The sequence below is a fragment of the Protopterus annectens genome, chromosome 15.part0 (genome assembly GCF_019279795.1).
Source record: "Protopterus annectens isolate FY-2018-M chromosome 15.part0, PAN1.0, whole genome shotgun sequence".
In the NCBI taxonomy this organism is placed as follows: domain Eukaryota; kingdom Metazoa; phylum Chordata; order Ceratodontiformes; family Protopteridae; genus Protopterus; species Protopterus annectens.
Genome location: NC_056749.1, coordinates 514258603 through 514275781, shown reverse-complemented (window position 1 = coordinate 514275781; position 17179 = coordinate 514258603).

Here is a 17179-nt window from a genome sequence, read left to right as displayed (position 1 = left end):
GGATTGAACTTCCCAGAAATAAAAACATATGTAAAAGAATCTGTGCTTAAAACTACAATAGACTGGATAAAACCAAATTATTTTGCCAACAGGAAAGAATTAACAACAGCTATATTAACAAATTAAATTAATCTGTTAAAAAAAATTTAATAGTAGACAAATTAAACAAACCCTGGTACATACTATGCATAAGTATACAATATAATATAACAAAACCTTCTAAAACAACAGTGATTAATTATTATATCAATTTCTTTAGGAAACTTATCAATGCATACATATATCTAAAACTTTGGTTTGACCGTTTAACCCCATTTACCATCACTAAGAACTTTCCTCTCAAAATATATAGGGAAACAATAACCTCCTGGGAACAAAATGGATTCTTATGCTGATTTCAATGTGTAAATAAATTAAATGTTTTAGACATACATATGATAAAAACTGCTTACAATACTCCAACATAGGACTGGTTAACCTTGCAAAGATTTCTAATGTACACTCAAGATTTATGCAGATTAATTAATAATTCCTCATTGAAAGATATTCCAAATCTATTAAGTTTTCTGTATGAATTTATATATAATAGTTGTGAAAATAAAAATTCCTTTCAAATCTATATAAAGAGTTAATAACATATAAAACAATTCCCAAACCATCATATTGGCAGTTCTTAACAAAAGGTCAGTCATTGCAGTTAACAGAAGAAATTAAAACTAACATCTTACTATCAGTTAATTACACCTCTAACACAGAGTACTGGAAATATTTAACTTGAAATACTTACATAAAGTATTTTTAACACCAGATAGAATTAAAAAGATCAGTACTGAGGGGCGTGGCCAAGGATGAACACAGGATAGCAGCAGATTTCTTCAGCTCCACCAACTTAACTGCACTGACAGGAAATAATTACTTTAAAAATCAACTAATGAAATAATTTTCTTTCTAAATACGTTTGGAATATCAGTTTCTTGAATAATATCTAAAAAAGAAAGAAAATTTCAATAATTTTCCTGACAGAAATCATCTTGGAAATTTCTCTTTCATCACCTCTGTTCAAAATGAGTTCCAGTAAGGCAAACAGTCAGGATTCCAGTATCAAGAAAGAGCTTCAGTCTCTGATATCTACTATTCAGCAACTAACAACCAAAATGGACAAACTGGATACTAAAATTGATAACTTCATAGAAAAAACTACAAAACAAATGGATTTGTTACATCAAGACTTGCAACAACAGAAGGCTCAGATTACAGGCATAGAAGAGACTGTTAATGATATGGAGAACAGAATCCAGGAAGAAGAAATTAACATTGAGTTTTTGCTGAAGCAGAACACACACCTACAATCCAAACTTGATGACCTGGAAAATAGATCTAGACGCAATAATATCAGGATTTTTGGACTGCCAGAAAATATAGAAGGTAACAACATTACTTCCTTTTTAAATACTTGGCTTCCCAAAACTTTAGACTTGTCAGAAGCATTTTCTTTTGGTATTGAAAGAGCCCATAGGTCCTTATCTAATTTTAACTCTAACAAAATGTATCCTAGATCAGTTATAGTAAGATTTTTATCATCTTATGACAAGGAGATGGTATTAAAATCTGCATGGGCTAAAGCACCTATTAAAATTAATGAGGCAACTGTGCATTTTGACAATGACTATTCTTCCTTCGTAATAACTAAAAGAAAAGTTTTTTGCCATTAATAAGAGAGCTTAAGAAAGCATAGTTCAAAACTTACCTTTTATTTCCTGCCAAACTAAAAATCTTTTTACCTGATGGCCCTAGAATTTTTGAAGACTTGGACTCTGCTTTGCTGTATATTAAAAAAATAAGATATTAGATATAACAGAAGATATGGAATGGGCAAGTCCTTCATTAAAGAGAATGGCAACAAGAACTTCTTGGAAGACTTCAGAGAAGCAAAAAAGACTAAAAAAACAAATGACATGTTCTATATTTTTTTTTTCTTTCCTTCTCTCTTAATCTTTTCAAATACAGTTACTGCATCTCCAGAAAGCCACAAATATTTTAAAGATTTATTCAAAGTTATTTTTCTGTGTGCAAAGAACTGTTTTTGTTTTATAAATAGTCAAACTCTCTGAGGAACAAATAACATGCTATCAATCAACTTGTTTCTCTTTGTGATAAAGAGACCTAAGGTTAGTAATTTGATACATTTTCTTTCTCTTCTTGTTTTAAATAATGGCATTCTTTATAAACTATGCATTTAGTGAGGGGTGGGGAGGGCAAGGAGAGAAGTATGATGTAAAATATGGAAAAAGTGAAATAATAACTTATTAGTTCTTTAAAACTATATATGCTGTTTAAACACTGTTGCTAAATATTATATCATGACTTTATTGCTTATACATGATTACAAATAATATGTCATGATATAATTGCAAATAATTAGAACTAAAATAGTTGTAAGTAATATGTTTCATGTTTAACTTTATTAATACAAACAGCAAGTAATATTTCTTTGTAGATACTCTTTGTAGCTTCCTTTTCTTTCTTCTCTCTCTCTCTTTTTTCTCGACTCTCTTCCTTTTCTTTTTTTTTCTCTCTCTCTTTCTCTCTTATAAGTACAGTTATATGCTTCTGATAATACTGATATATGTATATAATAAGATTTGTATGAGAAAATGAAATGGGGCATATAAAAATAAGTTGTATAATATGTTAAATAACTGTAGGCTTGGTTTCACTGTCATAGAGACTGTAATGACTTGTAAAATACTTGAAGGTTTTGCACTGTTTAGTTTCATTTGTATTACTAAATGAATGTCAGTCACTTGTATTTACTAAAATTCCCGCCAGAATGTTAAGGGAGACAATTTGGGATGTGGGTTACCTTGTGAATAGTGTCCTCGAGTTGTTTTAAAAGCATCAACACTCAGAATACACACAGAGAAGCTGAATGCAGTCATTTTGAACTTTGACCCCTGATTTCACACTGACACATCGCAGATTCAAGAAGAACACTGTTCCAGGAAGTAGAACTGCTGTAAATGCGACTTTGTGATGAAAAACGAACTTTATGACATCTAAATGTGAGTTATTCTTTATAACAACTTACTTATTTAAGATGTAATTTATAAAATATGAAAGTTATAATGATTTTAAATGATTCAGTATGCCATAGTAAGCAAGTGAGATATTTTAGAAGGCATAGAAGGTAAAACATATATACACATGTTTTTGAAAGCTTACATGACTGCAACATATTATTGTATATAAATACTTATGATTTAAACATATATAATGTTATAAATCATTTGACTTATCTAATTGACAAGCACAAGTATCATTATGATTATATCTTAGAAGAAACTGTCATGTGACATATTTTAAAGCAGCAGTTCAGATATATAAAATACAGATGGCTTTCTTCACAATGATTTATGTATAACTAGGAATTTACATTGCTGTGCAGTATGACTTGTAAACATATGTATGAGTATAAATATTTTATTTACTGGCAATAATAAGTATGAGAAGAAAGCTTTGGTGCAAGTAATTTAAAGTTTTTAAAACTGTTAACTGCATTTCTATGGCAGAAAGTAGGAATACCCTAATATATGTAATGTCTGAACCATTATAGCCTAAGTTACTGAATCCAAATGAACATAAGAACTTATTTTTACAAACTTTTAATAAACTAATATATAGATATTCCCCCCTTTTTTCCTCTCTCTCTCTCTCTTCCTTTCTCTCTCTCTTCTCGGTTCCCATTATCAAGTTTATTAGAATGCTATTTTGATTATGAGTGTATTTTACAAAATAGATGTACATAGTAATATGAGCTGTTTCTAAATGTTCTTATTTGTTTATATGAAGCTGATTTATAAATTGTTTAGCTTTGTCTTACTAGATAATCTAATTAAATGAGGTTAACTTTAGTTAATAATAGTTAGTATTCAATTGATATGGTGGCAGCTGAGATACTGCTGCTTAGGATAGTGGGATAACTTGAGTGGTATGTGCTACTCAAAGTTGGAGTTCTTAACTCCAGACTGGGTGCAATGATTAATCCTAATATTATTTTCACCTGTTTATTGTTGTTTGTATATAGTTCTGACATCCAGAACACATTTTATAAACTTATTGTCACTACAAATAAAAGTGAAGCTTATACAAAATCCCATAAGATTTTCAATAAATACAGCTATAATTAATGGTACACCTAAAGGAGGAGGTATAATATCATTTATTTTGTTAATTGTTATTCTGATTATATGTTTTATATGTTTATAAAAGCTAAATGATTTCTCTAAAAGGAATTTCTTTAAACATTAATGGACTGAATAACCCATGTAAAAGGGCAAGTTTTATGAGATACATTAATTTGCATAGGGCCAACTTAGTATTCCTTCAAGAAACACATCTCCTGAAAAAGGATATTGATAAATTAGCCACTAATAAATACACAGTCTTGGTTAGTTCAGAACACACTCAGAAAAAAAGAGGAGTGGCTATTTTATGGAATAAAAGTATGCCCATACCTAAAACTATTAAGTCTTATAAAGATGATAAAGGAATGTTTTGTATGGTTACAATACAGATTAATGGAAAGACATATACATTAATCAATGTATATTGGATACCAGGAATTGGCATTAATACAGTGAAACACCATCTCAATAAGATCATATCATTTTCTATAGGAGATATTATTTTAGCAGGTGACTTTAATTGTATCCTACATGAAAAGATACTACTACTATAGGAAAAAGGAAAATTACATCTAATGCAAAACATTTAAAGGATTTTGTTAATTTATATCATTTGAATGATATTAATAATCAGATAGATTCAAAATCATTACCATACACTTTTTTCTAACAGATATAAAACTTATTCAAAAATAGATAGAGTCTTTATTTCTAACCAGATGGTTACAGACTTAATTAATTCTAAAATCATTTTGTGTCCTATATCAGATCATAATTCAATTGTCTTTGAGTTTATGATAAAAGTACTTACAATGTTCAGATCAAAAGGATACCAGCATACTTAACTCAACTAAAAGACTATAAAGATTATATACTTTCAGAAGTGCAACATTTTTTAGACTTAAACAATACACCTGAAGTCTCCATTGTTTATGTTTGGGATGCTTTAAAATCATATTTATATGGACAAAGTATCAGATGGTATAATAATAAAATGAAATCTTGGGACAAGGAATTACTAGATATTCAAAGCAAATTAGACTCATACAAACATAATAATAAAGAAAATATTATACACAAAAAAGTCATTGAAGAAATAAATAAATTAAATGAGAAATACAAAGAAATTTTAACTCATAAAGTTAAAATAACATTAGAGAAATATAAGTTTTTGTCTTACTCAATAAGTCCCAAATACTTACATAGACTTAAAAATAAAACAAAAAGGTTGAATAAACAAAATCATATCAAAGAAATTTTCTCTCCAAGGAAAAAGAAGAATGTTTCTAGTTTACCAGAAATATTAGATGAATTTAGAAATCACTTTCACAAAATTAATCATAATAACATTAACATGGAGCCTAAAGATAAAATAAAGAAATTTATAACTACAAACATGAACAAAAACTTAATAAACAACAGACTAAACTAATGGATAAAAATATTTCATATACAGAGGTTATTACACAAATAAACAAACTTAAATCAAACAAAGCACCAGGTAATGATGGTATTATACCAGAGATCTATAAAATTCTACCCAAAAGTACTTACTCATTAATACATAAGGTTTTATTTTGGCCCAAAATGAGTTAACAACTCCCCCATCTTGGCAATACACATTTATTTCACCAATTTTAAAACCCAATAAAGACCCAACCAGATGCACTTCATATAGACCTATTTCATTACTTAATGTTGACTATAAAATGTTTATGAGTATTTTTGCTGATAGATTAAAGACAATCATCCCAGGCATTATAGATATAGACCAGACAGGCTTTATTGTAAATAGAAATACTTTTGATAATATAAGGAGAATTTTAACGTTAATTGATTTTGCAAATAGGAAAAAGAAAGATTTAACACTTATTAGTCTCGATATAAGTTCAGCATTTGATTCAGTAAGTTGGGACTACTTGTTTATCTTACTGAAGTGCACAAATTTCTCAGATGCATTTGTAAATCTAATTGAACATCTATATAAAGGAGCATTGGCTTACATTAAGATAGGAACATATGTCTCACAAAAATACCCATTTTAAAAGGTACAAAACAAGGGTGTCCACTCTCTCCACTATTATTTACTTTAATAATGGAGCCTTGGGCTAATTTGATCAGAAACAGTACTGATATAGAAGGATTTGATATAGATGAAAATACAATATGTAAAATTCAACTTTTTGCAGATGATGTTCTAATTACATCAGCTGGATCTAACTCTTCTATGCAGTCCTTATTTGATAAAATGATGGATTTTAAAAATATCTCTGGTTTAATATTCAATGAAGAAAAACTAAAATATTACCAATATACACACAAAAAATGTCCTCATTAATGATTTTAACAAATATATACCCAACTCAGGTCAAATAACTTACTTAGGTATAATATTAACTAAAGATATCAAATCTATTATACATAATAATTATAGTACCTGTCTTCTTAATATACAAAATCTTTTCAATAGCTGGAACAATATGTTTTTACCATGGAAGAGAGACTCACAATTATTAAAATGATAGTATTCCCTAAGATATTATACTTAATACAATCAATAATACTCCCACCTACAAAAATAATTATTAAGAAATTGAATTCACTAATGTTAAATTTCTTATGGGCACCTAATAGACCTAGGATTGCATTAAAGAAACATACTAATAGCTGGTCTCAAGGGGGCATTTCATTTCCAGACTTTAATTTATATACTATCTCTTCTATTATAAAAGTTATTACTTTGTTAATAGATCAGTCATATGTTGCAAGATGGAAAGATTACTGGGAACTAATTAGCATTCGCTTCATGAAAATCTCTTTAATACATAAAAATATTATTGTAAATAACCCCATGTTATGGTTACTAAAAGAATTTTGTACTTCATCCATTACACCAAAATATGTAGTTAGTTACCCATTAAACATTATTATCAGTTATCGTAATTTTATATTCATGCATCCTAAGTATAAGGAATGGAATTTTATTCTATTCCCTATAATGTATATACAAGGTATGCTTTTGTCAACCACCTCTGAAAGAACTCTTTTAGTCACAGAGAATGATCTAAAGTATTGGTATCAGTTGCTGTCTGATAATAAAGTAAAACTTTAGACTTCTTAAAGCAAGAATTTGATTTGAGAGAAACATGTTGGTTAGAAATTCAGACTTTTAGACAACATCTTATTAATAAAATTGATTTAATGTCTTTAACAGTTAAAGAATCTGTTCCAATACTGATTGATTACTTGATATTAAATTTACAACATAGAGTTTCTGATAAAGGTAAGCTCTCATACATACATAAAATTATCAGAGAAGAAACTCATTACAGTTCAGATACCTATTGGAATTATTTCATTTCCATTAATGGTGAATCACCAAAACAACAAGATAAACAATATATATTGGAATCTGCTTATAAAACTACTTCTTCCATTAATTGGAGACTTTTTACTTGGAAATTTTTACATAGATCCTTCTATACACCTTTAATGATGAATAAAATAAATAATAAAGACAAATTATGTAAAAGATGTAATGTAGAAATAAATGCTGATTGGGCACATATGTTTTATGACTGTATAAAATTGAAGGAATATTGGAAATTAATCAATGATTTTTGCAGGCCTTTTCACAGATAATTTCATTGTTTCTAAATCACTTATATTATTTAACACACCTGTTCCTAAAAGTGTTAAAAGTTAAACTTCCCTTATTATGGTCTATTCTAGCAGTGGCTAGAAAAATAATAACCAGAAATTGGATTTCAGATACCCTCCTTCATTTAATGAATTTAAAAATGTTATGACTGAAGTGTGTCATATGGAATTGATGACAATAAAATCAAGAACTACTAGAAAAACATCTTATTATATTATATGGGATACTTTACAAAACCTGTTAAAAAAATCTTAGTCTCAATAGCATGACATTATAGTTTAATCAATTGATTTGATTTGTAGTGGATGTCTTTGTAAATACTTTGGTTATTTTATTGAATGTTATAACTATTTCTATTTTAATTGCTTGTATAAAATTGTTATGATATTTATTTTGTATGTTAAAAACAATAAACTTGTTTTAAAAAAAAAAAGATCAGTACTACTACAAATGGTTTTTGCTGGAGGTGTGAAAAGTCAAATAAAGCAGACTAGATTCATATTTTTTTACAAATGTAATAAAATGAAATCATATTGGAATGGAATCAATCATTGTTTACAAGCTTTATTTAATGAATCCTTTACCTTAACTAAAGTATTGATAATTGTAAATGGAGGTCCCTACCTGAATAAGACAAATATGTATTTGTTATGGACAATACTTGCTATATCTAGGAAATGCGTAACCAGAAGGTGGAATTCAAATACACCCCCGAACTTGGAAGAATTCTACACTTTACTGAAAACAACTGCATTGACGGAAATAAAAATCAAAGAACTATGAATCTATCCCAGGCCATTGGTAAATAATCCTTGGAAGAAAGTTATATCTTTGTTGGACACACTGCAATAATCAATATTGTATCTCTGATAACTGATCTGTTAATTCTATATTTAATAACATACAGTGTATATAATTGAAAATCAGACTATTGTAAAATTTGTATATAGTTGTTTAAAATGATATTTAAACATAGTATGTAAATGTTTTAATTGAAAATAAAAAAAAATATTTGAGGAAAAAAAACAATTTTATAATTTAATTAAAGAGAAGAATCATTTACTCAGGCAGTGTTCTTGGTTACCCTGGTCTTAATTGCCTAGATTTACAGAAATGTCACCATGTTAAGTATGCCATAAAACGGAATCTGTTTTAGTGTACAACTGAGATATGGCAGTTGAGGATTCCAAATGGATTCTTGGAGTTATTACTGAACAGACAGGTCCAGGTGCATTTATTACCTATAAATGACACAATGACCATATGAGGGTCAGGGAAAATAGTCATGGTTAGCACACCTGCACGAATGGTAGAGATTAACTCAGAAAACTTACCAAGTATGAAAGAGAATGAAGCACTTTTCCAGAGGCTGTCATACCAAATGAAAAGACAAAAGTTTCAGAAGTCCTGGTACTGTGCCAGAGGGCAAGTAGTTTTCAGAGGGTCCAAAAGATTTCACATAATATAAATTTATATGGACTTTTCAATTACCTTTGTTGACATTAGTTAGCTTCATTAAATGGACAATGAAATGCCACTTTACACAGAACTGAAGTGCATGAATATGGGTTTATGTATGTCAGGCATAACCTATGTACAGTATCCTGATATAAAAAGCCTAATCAGGATTATACCTATACACGTTAGAAACAATGGATCTATCTTGCCAACATTACCATGGCAAGATGAAGAGCCATATTGTCTAGATGGACAGTACAGGAAATTTAAGATCAACATAAAAACACTAAAGCCATCATTATTACAACCTTGTTCTCTTTCAAGTGCCAAGATCCTCCCACCCCAGTCCTACTGTACATTGTTTTAGGAAAAAAGGATAAGTAATGCACAAAATGTATTACAGGAATCTGGGTACTACTAATGGCAAATGCAGACCAAGTAAAAATTCATATAACAATAAAACTATAATAACTTACACTGAAGAGTTAACATAGTTTTGTATTAAGGTGATTCACTTGATTATTGTGTTGGATGTTTGAATTTGCAGTTCTATTGTCTACTGAATCACAAATGGTACTATTGTTTCTGTTATTTACATACAAACTCCTTGCATAATGTGTAAGATGTTTCTGACTATGGCTTCAGTACTTGCAGTGAAATATAATACTGTCTTAACACTACTACATATATTGCTACACTCCTCCATAAAATCCATAGTGCTTTTTAGATATATCACATTTAAATCTTTTAAACCAGGCTATGGTAAATATATTTAATGAATGAACTGTAAGATATATGCCAAGATTTTTCTTGCCCCATTTTAAATATGTTGTAATATATATTTCATTCAGCTTTGAGAACAGCAGCTCCAATTCAAACCAGTAGTCCTGAGTCCAGAAACTACAAGCCTAATTAATGCTTGAAACTTCAGTACCACCCACCCACCAGTCCTACCTGCAGGATATTCCTTTGCTCAAAAATGATTTCATTGTTATTTTTAAGTGATTGATTATAACATATTTCGTCCATAATATTTTAACTTGCATAGCTTAATGCCACAGATCAGAAAATGTTTGTAATTGAAATGTTTCTGGTACAACCTGATTAGCTGCAGCTTTACCAGATTTACCAAATATGTGGTGCAGTCATCCCACCCCACCCCAGTAGGTATACTGCATAAATGTGTTGCTTAAAATATTTCCTTATTTTATGTTTTATGCATTTTCTCCTCTTATACAGTATACTGTGGAAGTATTTTCATTTAAAATATTGTTGAAAGTAACCAATTTTTGTTTCACTGATATTGACTGAGAAGAACATTTTCTTTGAAACTGTTCATGTTACAAAACACATCATTTTTCACCTACTAAAGTATACTTTGTTGTGTCACATCACAATTAGGCACAGCTTTATTGGTCAGTTAACATTCAAGATCGAAGACTGCTGAACAAAGTTATTAACTGATCCTGATAAAGTATAATGGTGATGGCAGAAAAAGCAGAAACACAGATATGTATAATAATTCATTTTAATTGTGATTATTTCAGCAATTTGATTATATAGCTAACCAGTACCATGGTAACAACAGAACTTTCCATCCTCTTTATTTTTTACTATGGCAGAGACTATACCTTAACACTGAAAAGCACTTCAAGGAATTAATAGGTATACTAATAAAAGTTTAAGTTAATACACACATTTCATAATAATAATTTTAATATTGTATGGAATATAAAACCAAATTTGATTCAGGTAAGTTGCAGCTGTTTATTTAAGTAAAGTATTATTTATTTCAGTGGTGTATGAAAGTCAAAGGTGTTATATTTATATTCACAGAAGGCTATTATAAACATATCGGTAATAATATTAAGTTTTTTTTAAATAGAATGACAATAAAGGCAAGATTTTCTAAATATGAAATTTGTTTTCTGCAAAAGGTAAATAAACATTGAGATTATTTAAATAACTTTATTTTCTAATACTTAATTATAAACATTTGCTTGCATGATATTTTTTACATAATAGTATATGTGCCTTGAATAGATGATAATACATTTCAGACAAATTTAAAAAAAAAATCAAGGTATATCATGGATTAAGAATGAGTGGAAAGGAATTGTTTTTAAATTTGCTGCCCTGTTAAAATTAATTAGAGAATAGTAAATCAAAGTTATTTAAAGCAAATGTGTGATTAAAAATATGTTTAATTTGTGGCCCAAATAAAGTATGTCCCAGAGGTAAGTTTCCTATATACCAATGCAGGAGACTTTCTCCTATATGCACTTACTTAGTATAATAGCCTCCAGGGTTATACAAAACTTTGGAAAAAGTTTGCCAAGTTCCAGTAAAATGTTCTTCAGTCAATCTGGACTTAGCTGATTATGCAATCACAACCTTACCACTGATGCACCATGGGTATCGAATGTACACATGGAAGAGAAGTAATAAAATCTTTACTCAAAAAAGATCCATGATCAGCAAACAAGATCTGGCCATATGATGATCAAACAAAAAAAAAAAAAAAAAAGAGGATGACATATTACCGAAATAGTCACACTTACAGCTAATATATATATATATATATATATATATATATATATATATATATATATACACACACACACACACACACACACACACACACACACACACACACACACACACACACACACACACACACACACACACACACATGACCACAACTTTCTATTGAAAAGGAAAGTCATCAACTTGTGGTAGAACCAGTTCAACTGATTGAATATAAGCTGACTAAAATTTAGAAGATCTTGGTACAGTGAGAATCAGGGAATACACTCTCTTCTCCACTGTAGTGCAACCTCAGGGATACTACCTATAATTAGTAGGGTTGGCGGACACAGGGAGATGCAGAAGGGCTTGCCCCCTGAAAAAATTAGTTTTTTTTTTTATCCTTTGTGGAGCGAAGTTTTGGTTTTCAACAATTAGGTTTTCATCATTATAGGATCAACTGTCATTTCAATGGATAGTGATGTTTCCATATATACATTTTACACACTTGTGCAGTAATAATAAATATAGTATCCACTGCATGGCTTCATGACAGTTAAAACAAAAAATATGCAGTAGTGTTACTAGTATATTTCAGATGATTCAAAATAATGTAGGCAGGACATTTATATATGACTCTGTGTACTTACTACATGATATTAAAGCATGCATCCTAGCACTTAATTTTAAGGAAAGAAAAAGAAAACATAAATAAGTTTTATAAAAGAACAAATATTTTAAGATTACCAAAGCAGACATGTTGTTGTGTTTTGATTATGTGGGACACAACTGTACAACAAAACATGTAGCTTTCTTCCAATAGAAAGATTACAGGGATAACACTACCTAAAATAAAAAAAAGCAATATGTAAGAAAATGTTATTTCAAAGAAAATTAATCAACATGTCACATGCAGAAAATTTGCAGGGTATACGTAAATATGAAAAAGTTTTATATACCATAAAATTGCAGTCATCTGCTAGTAATATAAAGTGCTACTTTATGAAAATGTAACATCATTTTCACTAGTCTGGACAATTAGTATGTGCAGAAAAGGATGGTTTACTTTATAATGCATTTTGAATTGTTTTATTTTTCTAAATTGCTACAAGTAAACATCAGGATGGCAATAACAGAAATGGAAGCAAGTGCAGGATTAGACAATACTGCATGTTGGTGATGTAGACTGTACAGTACGTACTCATAGCTGATACAGATAGACCATGAGGGCATAGGCGAAGTGGTTAACTCAAAGAGGACAAATCCTGTACAATCCACATGATGACACGTTGTAGTTATTATACCACAGGCCAATATTTTAAATAGTTCTAAAAATAGCTTTATCCATTTGCAGTTTTCTATGCATATTTTTTTTTGAAAAAAATTGTTAAAATATAATAGCCTTCATTAAAAATCAATATCTGTCTGACTTCAGTGTAGCTTCCTATCACACGTCTACCATGATCAAATTAGTCAAACAGAAGTTGCTCAGTATCTCTGTCTTGTATTAATAAAGATGCTAATGCTGACGTACATAATGAAAAATACAAGTACCATAATTTTAGTAAACAGAAGAGCCTGGTATGTGCTGCAAGGCCTTTTAGATAGTTGTAGAGCTCAAACAGTAATCAGATGGAATACACATACAAACAACAACCCCATGCCAAATTCCCCTGGGGTGGAATGTCAGTTTAACAAAAAATAAGAGAGAGAGAACAATTGGATGAAACTGCAGATTTGAGGACAATGCAAGTAAACTTGTCAAGGGTTTCTCATCCTCTTTAATTGCCTGATAATGATGTGATCACTGAACTATATTTACAACAGCTGTGAACTTGGCTGACATTTCTATTCTCATTGTTTATCGCTCTGTACCTCATTAAAATCATACAGCAGTTTGTATCATGGCCTGATTGAATTCATGCTTAAAAAACAGGTGAAGAGCAAAGATAAAAAAAAAATGTTACCCAAACTCGTACCCCTTGTAGAAGCCACTTTATATGATTCCTGTTTACCAGAAAAAGCCTTCAATCTAATGTTTCCGCCTGTTAGAACCACTTACACCTGGTCTGTAGTGTAAATTTCCTGAGGCTTTTTCAGTACCTCTGTGTGTGTGTGTGTGTGTGTGTGTGTGTGTGTGTGTGTGTGTGTGTGTGTGTGTGTGTGTGTGTGTGTATTTGTGTGCAGGGTTGTAGTATAAACTTCTGTTTGCTTGTAAAGCTCCTTTAGTTGTTACAGTTGTTATTTTAAAGACATCTCACAAAACATGTAGCTTTTTCCCCACATAATGATCACAGTGATAACACTACCTGAAATAAAAAATAAAAATTTAAAGCAACACATCTGTCACACACAGGTTTGCAAAAGCTTTGATAAATATTGATAGAAATGAGTACAATATGCAGGATATTTCATATCTTAGCTTGCTTTATGGCAAATTGTGTCTCATTTCCTCTAACTTTATAAACTTCACCAGTACGGTAAGTGAATGTAACAACCTGATAAAATGGATTTACAAAACTGTTCATATATTATAATAGGCTTATGTACAGCTACAATTAACATTTAAACTATTGTATGTACACTTTATGTTACAAAATTGTCATGTCAGGACCTGCTTTTTAAATACTCTTTATATTAATATAATAGTCATCTTAGGGTGGTGATTGATATTTACCTCTAACTGCCATAAAAGTTATTTTTCCTCTAGTAAGGATTCAAAGTCACCACCCCTTTGATTACATACTCAAAATGAATTTCTCAAGCCCTACACAAATTACAACATGACTATGTAAAACTTATTCAAATCCTTTTGAAGAGTTACATATTAATGTTCATAAATTCTTTTTAGAAAATCTCCATATGTTTTCTGAACACAAATATTTGCTTTGACAGTTGAAATAAGTCTTTACCGGTTTAGTAGCACCATAATCCTCCATTGTAATTAAAGGACCTTTGCCCATAAACCTGCAATATTTACACATACTACATGTATGATTTCCAAGTAATTTATTTATACATAACTGTAAAAAAGTATTATGAAGCACATTGTCAGATCCTTCTAATATAAATTTCATATCTTAGCTATCTTTATGACAAATTGTGGATCATTTGCTATAACTTTAGAAAGTTCAGAATTATCTAGTACTATCTCACAATTAGATTTAACAATGTCTTGAATGGTGTTTAAATCAGTACTACAACTGATACACCTTGCTCTGCTTCTATCCATAATATTGAGCATTTTAGCTTGAACAGTTATTTTTAGATACATATGTGCTGCTTTAGGAATGCTGTTTTACAACGAAGGAGCATACACCCCATATATGTGTTTAAAAATGTCCTTGAGGGTCAAGAGATGCATGTCTCTAGGTTGAATAATACTGATGAAGGATTTATTAATGATTCAACATCTTTAAAGAATTAGTTTGAGATTAGAGGTTATAGGCATTATGAGGCTGACTCTATGTGCAGGGAAGTGCTGTATATGAGGTCAGATAGGGTGAGACCCTATTTCTTAGGAGATAATGGCAGTACCTACACCACAGCTGTGGCTGGTGCTGTGGTTGGGAAAATACATGAAGATTTGGTTCCCATGACTCTGACATATGCCAGTGATATCAAGGACATATGTGAAATCATCAGAACTAAATGGCCTGTTTTGGCAGCTGATCAGATCAGAGGCATAGTTGGGGGACAACCATGATTTGGATATAGGAATAAGAAATCTCTTAAGAAACAACCATGTTATAGAACAGTCAGCTCATATTCTAGGCTGCATTCTACTGACTTCGGCACCAGCCGCGGCAATAGATGTAATTTGTTGTTCTTGTATTGATGTTTCTAATACTTTTGAATATCCTGTTTCTGGGGTTGTTTTTATGTTTAAGGCAGGTGCAGACTGCTGAACTCCAAATGTCATTTACCTAGCCACCTGCATATCATGTACTTCCTTTTATGTGGGTAAAACTAATCGTCAATTTTTTTGAAAGAATAAGGGAGCATGTGTACAGCATACAGATAGGTGACAGCAGGAATGCTTTAGCCAAGCATGTTTTAGAGTCTGGGAGCCATCATACTTTCTACTTACTTTTAAGGTTATAGAAAATGTTAAGTAATGTTCACGTTTGGGAGATTTTAAGAATTTTACAGAAAATAGGGAGTTATGTTAAATTGTTAGGCTCCAAGCAGATAAGACACCTGGCCTTAATGGTATGGTTTCTTTAAAGCCAATATTGAGATACAGGTTTGTTTGTGTCTTTCGGCTTTTCCCGGTTAGGGGTCGCCACAGCGGAACTCCGGTCCGCTAATGATTGGCAGTAGGTTTTTACGTGCTGGCTTGCCGGGCCTAATGCATAACCTTCAGCGAAGGAATGCCCATTCACACATGTCACCACACAGAAGACGCTCTAACTGAGAACTGAATGGGCAACGTCTAACTGTGAGTCGACAATGCTACCACAGCACCACCACCGCAGCAGGGATTTATTTAAATAAGGCTCCTTAATTATTTAATTATTTGTTTGTTTTTTTATAACTGATTGATATCGCTATTGGTGGAAACATTATTTATCTTCTTTTATATATGAAGTTTTGATTTTAACTGGTATGGTCTGAGGAAGCACTTGGTGAGAAAGCACTTACCTCTACCTTTTGTCACTAAAGTTTTATATAAGTTTTATCTGTTTTACTTTTTATTTGGTAGCTCTCAGTTCTGCTGTGTTTCTGTTGCTGTTATTTTATATTTTGCTTACATTGTGTTTTTTTGGCACAGTTCATTCCTCATGGGGATGTTTTTACCTCTTGCTGTATACACAATCATCACCTGTTTTCATTTCCCTACAGACTTGATCTATAAGCTGGACTGAATAGTCCCCTAGCAAGAAACATTAACATAACATTTCATAAGAACTTAACTATCACATGTTCTCATTATGGAACTTATTTTATTTATACCATAGTAACTACATTAAATTACATAAAAAATGAATCTGCAATACTTCTTCTTCTATTGTGTGACTTATATTTGACCTTTTAAATGTATAACTACTTAAAAGAATGCTCTGGATGTAAAGCATGTTTATGGAGTAATGAAAGCACCAGTAACAAATAACTTAATTGGCAACAAGACTGAAGAGTTAAAATGATAGTGAAAAGGAAAATCATCAACTCCTCAACAGAGTGTTGATGTAGCAGTGGTAAATCAATACATGCTGTTATCGATTATGTGAAAAGCTTGAATGCAGATTCAGGTTAATACCTTTAGAAATAAGTGTGGACCAGAATTCCCACTGTTAATGATACAACAGACAAAGAAGTCAATGTAGAAATAAAGCAAATTCCAAGAAAA